This window comes from Triturus cristatus, chromosome 12 (genome assembly GCF_964204655.1).
Source record: "Triturus cristatus chromosome 12, aTriCri1.1, whole genome shotgun sequence".
Taxonomy (NCBI): domain Eukaryota; kingdom Metazoa; phylum Chordata; class Amphibia; order Caudata; family Salamandridae; genus Triturus; species Triturus cristatus.
The window spans coordinates 73,132,818-73,141,291 of NC_140595.1; the positions used below are offsets into that span (position 1 = coordinate 73,132,818).

The 8,474-nt window shown below is 50.2% G+C and overlaps 1 long non-coding RNA gene across 1 annotated transcript in view; it reads left to right on the forward strand.

Moving 5' to 3' along the window:
• Positions 1 to 1,029, forward strand: part of LOC146772561 (uncharacterized) — a 9,022-nt gene extending 7,993 nt beyond the window's left edge. The window contains exon 3 of the long non-coding RNA XR_014972368.1: positions 1 to 1,029. This exon is cut by the window's left edge and continues 74 nt beyond it. This is a non-coding gene — a long non-coding RNA (uncharacterized LOC146772561).
• Positions 1,030 to 8,474: the final 7,445 nt, after the last annotated feature.

Sequence of the window (8,474 nt, forward strand, 5' to 3'; positions counted from 1 at the left end):
CCAGAAGTTGCAGAGCTAATCCAGAATTGGAAACCGATGACAGAAAGCACATCTCCAACTGGTGATAAACAAATTAACTCATGTCTGAGTCACCAACGGTGGAGTGGAGTCTCTGTTGTTGACGAAGAAGGAAGGCCGTTGCATTACGCATATTTCAAAATTTAGAGGTGGTCTGTGATTTTCATGGGGAGCTAATATCTGCAACAGAAGGAATAAAGATGAATGAGCTGCCAAAAAAAAAAACGAACAGCTTATGTTTTTTTACCGATTATTGAAAGGAACGGTATTGCATGGATGCCACAAACAGTCCATGCTCATGTCACCCCTTACTGGAAACTCCTGGAAAGCTAGTGCGGACATCATAAAAGAAATTTAACGTCAAACCAGTTCTTGAGACTTTTGAAGTAGATGGAAAGCTGATATATGCTATTTTATTTGTTGCGTAGCAAACTATTCAGATCAGTTGTGATCTTACTTATGACTATGTTCTATCAACTAAAGCACACAGAGGCCAGGTGTTACCCTGGATTGATTAAGGAAAATTCACAGAAGACTTAGGGGCTCATTACGATAGTGGGAGGATCGCCACCGTCGGGCCGGCAGAGATTGGGTTTGGGTTTGGGGAATCGTTGCGGGCCCCCCTTGGGGGGGTGTCGCTTGACTGGGGGATACACATGGTACCCCCCTGCATTTCCCTGCACCAAGTGACAGGCACCTCGTGGTGCCTGCCACGTGGTGCAGTGAAATGCGGTGCAAGCACCTTTTACATTGCGGACGGCGCTGCAACCAGCAGCACTGCCCACAATGTTAAAGGCCAAGGATGCGCTCACCAGTATGGTGGACGCATCCTTCTTTTTAGTGGGTCGTGGGTTATAAATAGGGCTGGTAAAGAGTCAGTCACATATCAGGTGAATGTGTGCTTATAAGTGTTGAATAGATTTTGATCAAACACAGTTGATGTGCATTTTGTGTCTGTGGCATGCGTGCAAAACATAAAACTGGATTAAAATGGCCAGGCTCACAAACATTTCCACAAAGTAAAGCACATTTGATTTATGTCCTAAATGTCAAACAGAATTTGCATATGTTCACAATGAACTGAGCGGTCAGACTGATTTGTGCCGTGCCCAAGCAAGCAGCTTATGTGAAAAGTCTGTGATCCATGGTGGATCCGGAGATGAAGAAGACACACATCTTTGTGAATCCTTATTCACAGAAGAATATACAGCAGTTCCCAATCACCTCCTGGAGAAGGCTTTAGTCAAACAGGAAACAAGTATGGCCCTTCCCTTGCCTCCCTAACAGGACACCATAGACTTGGTTTAAAGCAATTTAATTTATATCCGAAAATTGGAGTAGAAATAAAACATAATTTTCTGGACATGATTTACCGGATCTTGCATAGTTAGCTCGGTGTCCTGTGGAATTATGTAGGATCCTCCCCACTCACATTATGGGTTCATAAAAAACAATTTATTATAAACCGGAAGGGGTGGTGCACACGGGCTGCTTTAGTAGCAATGTGTGGTGTGGGCTACAAGATAGCAAAATATGGCCATCCACCATCAGGGAGACTGATTTGCGCAGTTCTGTGTCCTTCATTGTCTCGGACCATCAGCGACATGTACATTGTTCAAAGTCCTCAAACTCATCTGTGGTCTTCACCAAGACACTCAAGACGGCTGAATGGTGACGGACTCGTCCTCACTCTCAAAACATTTTTTGAGACACAGACCTGCCATGAAATATTTCAATTTCCTTCATTTTATTATGATTAATGCATTCATAATTGGTTCATACTTCTCACCTTATTGTAATGTCTTTCCATGCAACAGTCAAAGCCACACATGATTCAAAGTTCACAGTCTATTGTAGGATAATATTTATATGGGTCAAGATTTTTAATACTAGGTTTTGTGAAAATATTTTGTTGCGGTCAAACCTGCTGGTGTAAGCTCTATCAAAAACAAGCATTGAAAATGCAATAGGTCTCGCCTTTGATTAAGTTGAAGCCATTGGCTTTGCTAATGGTATTGTATAGCCAAGCAAATGGCTTTAACTTAATGAAAGGCGAGACCTAATGTTAGTCAGTGTCAGTCAGTCAGTGTCAGTCAGTGTCAGTCAGTCAGTGTCAGTCAGTTTCAGTCAGTGTCAGTCAGTGTCAGTCAGTCAGTCAGTGTCAGTCAGTGTCAGTCAGTCAGTCAGTCAGTGTCAGTCAGTTTCGGTCAGTGTCAGTCAGTGTCAGTCAGTGTCAGTCAGTCAGTGTCAGTGTCAGTCAGTGTCAGCCAGTCAGTGTCAGCCAGTCAATGTCAGTCAATGTCAGTCAGTGTCAGTCAGTCAGTGTCAGTCAGTGTCAGTAAGAGTCAGTCAGTCAGTGTCAGTCATGTCAGTCAATGTCAGTCAGTCAGTTTCAGTCAGTGTCAGTCAGTCAGTGTCAGTCAGTGTCAGTCAGTGTCGGTCAGTGTCAGTCAGTCAGTGTCAGTCAGTGTCACTCAGTCAGTGTCAGTCAGTCAGTGTCAGTCAGTGTCAGTGGCAGTCAGTGGCAGCCAGTCAGTGTCAGCCAGTCAATGTCTGTCAGTGTCAGTCAGTGTCAGTAAGTTTCAGTCAGTGTCAGTCAGTCAGTGTCAGTCAGTGTCTGTCAGTCAGTCTGTCAGTTAGTCAGTCAGTGTCAGACAGTCAGTGTCAGTCAGTCTGTTAGTCAGTCAGTCAGTCAGTGTCAGTCAGTCAGTGTCAGTCAGTGTCAGTCAGTGTACGTCAGTCAGTGTAAGTCAGTCAGTCATTGTCAGTCAGTCAGTGTCAGTCAGTCATTGTCAGTCAGTCAGTGTCACTCAGTCAGTGTCACTCAGTGTCAGTCAGTGTCAGTCCATGTCAGTCAGTCAGTGTCAGTCAGTCAGTGTCAGTCAGTCAGTCAGTCGGTCAGTGTCAGTCAGTCAGTGTCAGTCAGTCAGTGTCAGTCAGTGTCAGTAAGATTCAGTCAGTGTCAGTCAGTCAGTGTCAGTCATGTCAGTCAGTGTCAGTCAGTCAGTTTCAGTCAGTGTCAGTCAGTGTCAGTCAGTTTCAGCCAGTCAGTGTCAGTCAGTGTCAGTCAGTCAGTGTCAGTCAGTATCAGTCAGTCAGTGTCAGTCAGTCAGTGTCAGTCAGTTTCAGTCAGTATCAGTCAGTCAGTGTCAGTCAGTGTCAGTCAGTCCGTGGCAGTCAGTCAGTTTCAGTCAGTATCAGTCAGTCAGTGTCAGTCAGTGTCAGTCAGTCAGTGTCAGTCAGTCAGTGTCAGTCAGTGTCAGTCAGTGTCAGTAAGATAGTGTCAGTCAGTCAGTGTCAGTCAGTCAGTGTCAGTCAGTGTCAGTGTCAGTCAGTGTCAGTCAGTGTCAGTCAGTCAGTCAGTGTCAGTCAGTCAGTGTCAGTCAGTCAGTCAATGTTAGTCAGTTTCAGTCAGTCAATGTTGTTCAGTGTCAGTCAGTCAGTGTCATTCAGTGTCAGTCAGTGTATGTCAGTGTCAGTCACTCAGTGTCAGTCAGTCAGTGTCAGTCACTCAGTGTCAGTCAGTCAGTGTCAGTCAGTCAGTCAGTGTCAGTCAGTGTCAGTCAGTGTCAGTCAGTGTCAGTCAGTCAGTCAGTGTCAGTGTAAGTCAGGCAGTGTCAGCTAGAGCAGCTCTGCTGACCTGGTTCTCTGGCTCTAAAGCAGCTCTGCTGACCTGGTTTCTCTGGCTCTACAGCAGCTCTGCTGACCTGGTTCTCTGGCTCTAGAGCAGCTCTGCTGAACTAGTTCTTAGGCTCTAGAGCGGCTCTGCTGACCTGGTTCTCTGGCTCTACAACGGCTCTGCTGACCTGGTTCTATGGCTCTAAAGCAGCTCTGCTGACCCGGTTCTATGGCTCTAAAGCAGTTCTGCTGGCCTGGTTCTCTGGCTGTAGAGCAGCTATGCTGACCTGGTTCGCTGGCTCTAAAGCAGCTCTGCTGACCTGCTTCTCTTGCTCTAAAGCAGCTCTGCTGACCTGGTTCTCTCCCTCTAAAGCAGCTATGCTGACCTGGTTCTCTCCCTCTAGAGCAGCTCTGCTGACCTGGCTTCTCTGGCTCTACGGCAGCACTGCTGATTCTCTGGCTCTAGAGCAGCTCTGCTGACCTGGTTCTTAGGCTCTAGAGCAGTTCTGCTGGCCTGGTTCTCTGGCTGTAGAGCAGCTATGCTGACCTGGTTCGCTGACTCTAAAGCAGCTCTGCTGACCTGGTTCTCTTGCTCTAAAGCAGCTCTGCTGACCTGGTTCTCTCCCTCTAGAGCAGCTCTGCTGACCTGGCTTCTCTGGCTCTACGGCAGCACAGCTGATTCTCTGGCTCTAGAGCAGCTCTGCTGACCTGGTTCTTAGGCTCTAGAGCAGCTCTGCTGACCTGGTTCTCTGGCTCTAAAGCAGGTCTGCTGACCTGGCTTCTCTGGCTCTACGGCAGCACAGCTGATTCTCTGGCTCTAGAGCAGCTCTGCTGACCTGGTTCTTAGGCTCTAGAGCAGCTCTGCTGACCTGGTTCTCTGGCTCTAAAGCAGGTCTGCTGACCTGGTTCTATGGCTCTAAAGCAGCTCTGCTGACCTGGTTCTATGGCTCTAAAGCAGCTCTGCTGACCTGGTTCTCTGGCTCTAAAGCAGCTCTGCTGACCTGGTTCTCTGGATCTAGAGCCGCTCTGCTGACCTGGTTGTCTGGCTCTAAAGCAGCTCTGCTGACGTGGTTATCTCCCTCTAAAGCAGCTCTGCTGATCTGGTTTCTCTGGCTCTACAGCAGCTCTGCTGTCCTGGTACTCTGCTTCTAGAGTAGCTCTGTTGATCTGCTTCTTAGGCTCTAGAGCAGCTCTGCTGACCTGGTTCTCTGGCTCTACAACGGTTCTGCTGACCTGGTTCTCTGGCTCTAAAGCAGCTCTACTGACCTGGTTTCTCTGGCTCTACAGCAGCTCTGCTGACCTGGTTCTAGGGCTCTAAAGCAGATCTGCTGACCTGGTTCTATGGCTCTAAAGCAGCTCTGCTGACCTGGTTCTCTGGCTCTAGAGCACCTTTGCTGACCTGGTTTTAAGGCTCTAGAGCAGCTCTACTGACCTGGTTCTCTGGCTCCACAATAGCTCTGCTGACCTGGTTCTCTGGCTCTAAAGCAGCTCTGCTGACCTGTTCTATGGCTCTAAAGCAGCTCTGCTGACCTGGTTCTATTGCTCTAAAGCGGCTCTGCTGACCTGATGCTATGGCTCTAAATCAGCTCTGCTGACCTGGTTCTCTGGTTCTAGAGCAGCTCTGCTGCCCTGGTTCTCTGGCTCTAAAGCAGCTCTGCTGACCTGGTTCTCTGCCTCTAGAGCAGTTCTGCTGACCTGGTTCTCAGGCTCTAGCGCAGCTCTGCTGACCTGGTTCTCTGGCTCTAAAGCAGCTCTGCTGACCTAGTTCTCTGTCTCTAAAGCAGCTCTGCTGACCTGGTTCTCTCCCTCTACAGCAGCTCTGCTGACCTGTTTCTCTGGCTCTAGAGCAGCTCTGCTGACCTGGTTCTCAGGCTCTAGAGCAGCTCTGCTGATCTTGGTTCTCTGGCTCTAAAGCAGCTCTGCTGACCTGGTTCTATGGCTCTAAAGCAGCTCTGCGGACTTGGTTCTCTCCCTCTAAAGCAGCTCTGCTGCCCTGGTTTCTCTGACTCTACAGCAGCTCTGCTGACCTGGTTCTCTGCCTCTAGAGCAGCTCTGCTGACCTGGTTCTCTGGCTCTAAAGCAGCTCTGCTGACCTGGTTCTCTGCCTTTAGAGCAGCTGTGCTGACCTGGTTCTTAGGCTCTAGCACAGCTCTGCTGACCTGGTTCTCTGGCTCTAAAGCAGCTCTGCTGACCTAGTTCTCTGGCTCTAAAGCAGCTCTGCTGACCTGGTTCTCTCCCTCTACAGCAGCTCTGCTGTCCTGTTTCTCTGGCTCTAGAGCAGCTCTGCTGACCTGGTTCTCAGGCTCTAGAGCAGCTCTGCTGATCTTGGTTCTATGGCTCTAAAGCAGCTCTGCGGACTTGGTTCTCTCCCTCTAATGCAGCTCTGCTGACCGGGTTCTCTCCCTCTAAAGCAGCTCTGCTGACCTAGTTCTCTGGATCTAAAGCAGTTCTGCTGACCTGGTTCTCTCCCTCTAAAGCAGCTCTGCTGACCTGGTTTCTCTGGCTCTACAGCAGCTCTACTGACCTGGTTCTCTGGCTCTAGAGCAGCTTTGCTGACCTGGTTCTCAGGCTCTAGAGCAACTCTGCTGACCTGGTTCTCTGGCTCTAAAGCAGCTCTGCTGACCCGGTTCTATGGCTCTAAAGCAGCTCTGCTGACCTGGTTCTCTCCCTCTAAAGCAGCTATGCTGACCTGGTTTTCTCCCTCTAGAGCAGCTCTGCTGACCTGGCTTCTCTGGCTCTACGGCAGCACTGCTAATTCTCTGGCTCTAGAGCAGCTCTGCTGACCTGGTTCTTAGGCTCTAGAGCAGCTCTGCTGACCTGGTTCTATGGCTCTAAAGCAGCTCTGCTGACCTGGTTCTCTGGCTCTAAAGCAGCTCTGCTGACGTGGTTCTCTCCCTCTAAAGCAGCTCTGCTGACCTGGTTCTCTCCCTCTACAGCAGCTCTGCTGACCTGTTTCTCTGGCTCTAGAGCAGCTCTGCTGACCTGGTTCTCAGGCTCTAGAGCAGCTCTGCTGATCTTGGTTCTCTGGCTCTAAAGCAGCTCTGCTGACCTGGTTCTATGGCTATAAAGCAGCTCTGCGGACTTGGATCTCTCCCTCTAAAGCAGCTCTGCTGCCCTGGTTTCTCTGACTCTACAGCAGCTCTGCTGACCTGGTTCTCTGCCTCTAGAGCAGCTCTGCTGACCTGGTTCTCTGGCTCTAAAGCAGCTCTGCTGACCTGGTTCTCTGCCTTTAGAGCAGCTGTGCTGACCTGGTTCTTAGGCTCTAGCACAGCTCTGCTGACCTGGTTCTCTGGCTCTAAAGCAGCTCTGCTGACCTAGTTCTCTGGCTCTAAAGCAGCTCTGCTGACCTGGTTCTCTCCCTCTACAGCAGCTCTGCTGACCTGTTTCTCTGGCTCTAGAGCAGCTCTGCTGACCTGGTTCTCAGGCTCTAGAGCAGCTCTGCTGATGTTGGTTCTCTGGCTCTAAAGCAGCTCTGCTGACCTGGTTCTATGGCTCTAAAGCAGCTCTGCGGACTTGGTTCTCTCCCTCTAATGCAGCTCTGCTGACCGGGTTCTCTCCCTCTAAAGCAGCTCTGCTGACCTAGTTCTCTGGATCTAAAGCAGTTCTGCTGACCTGGTTCTCTCCCTCTAAAGCAGCTCTGCTGACCTGGTTTCTCTGGCTCTACAGCAGCTCTACTGACCTGGTTCTCTGGCTCTAGAGCAGCTTTGCTGACCTGGTTCTCAGGCTCTAGAGCAACTCTGCTGACCTGGTTCTCTGGCTCTAAAGCAGCTCTGCTGACCCGGTTCTATGGCTCTAAAGCAGCTCTGCTGACCTGGTTCTCTCCCTCTAAAGCAGCTATGCTGACCTGGTTTTCTCCCTCTAGAGCAGCTCTGCTGACCTGGCTTCTCTGGCTCTACGGCAGCACTGCTAATTCTCTGGCTCTAGAGCAGCTCTGCTGACCTGGTTCTTAGGCTCTAGAGCAGCTCTGCTGACCTGGTTCTATGGCTCTAAAGCAGCTCTGCTGACCTGGTTCTCTGGCTCTAAAGCAGCTCTGCTGACGTGGTTCTCTCCCTCTAAAGCAGCTCTGCTGATCTGGTTTCTCTGGCTCTACAGCAGCTTTGCTGTCCTGGTTCTCTGCTTCTAGAGTAGCTCTGTTGACCTGCTTCTTAGGCTCTAGAGCAGCTCTGCTGACCTGGTTCTCTGGCTCTAGAGCAGCTCTGCTGACCTGGTTCTCTGGCTCTACAACAGCTCTGCTGACCTGGTTCTCTGGCTCTAAAGCAGCTCTGCTGACCTGGTTTCTCTGGCTCTACAGCAGCTCTGCCGACCTGGTTCTATGGCTCTAAAGCAGCTCTGCTGACCTGGATCTATGCCTCTAAAGCAGCTCTGCTGACCTGGTTCTCTGGCTCTAGAGCACCTCTGCTGACCTGGTTTTAAGGCTCTAGAGCAGCTCTACTGACCTGGTTCTCTGGCTCTACAATGGCTCTGCTGACATGGTTCTCTGGCCCTAAAGCAGCTCTGCTGACCTGTTCTATGGCTGTAAAGCAGCTCTGCTGACCTGGTTCTATGGCTCTAAAGCAGCTCTGCTGACCTGGTGCTATGGCTCTAAATCAGCTCTGCTGACCTGGTTCTGTGGTTCTAGAGCAGCTCTGCTGCCCTGGTTCTCTGGCTCTAAAGCAGCTCTGCTGACCTGGTTCTCAGTCTCTAGCGCAGCTCTGCTGACCTGGTTCTCTGGCTCTAAAGCAGCTCTGCTGACCTAGTTCTCTGGCTCTAAAGCAGCTCTGCTGACCTGGTTCTTTCCCTCTAAAGCAGCTCTGCTGACCTGGTTTCCCTGGCTCTACAGCAGCTCTGCTGACCTGTTT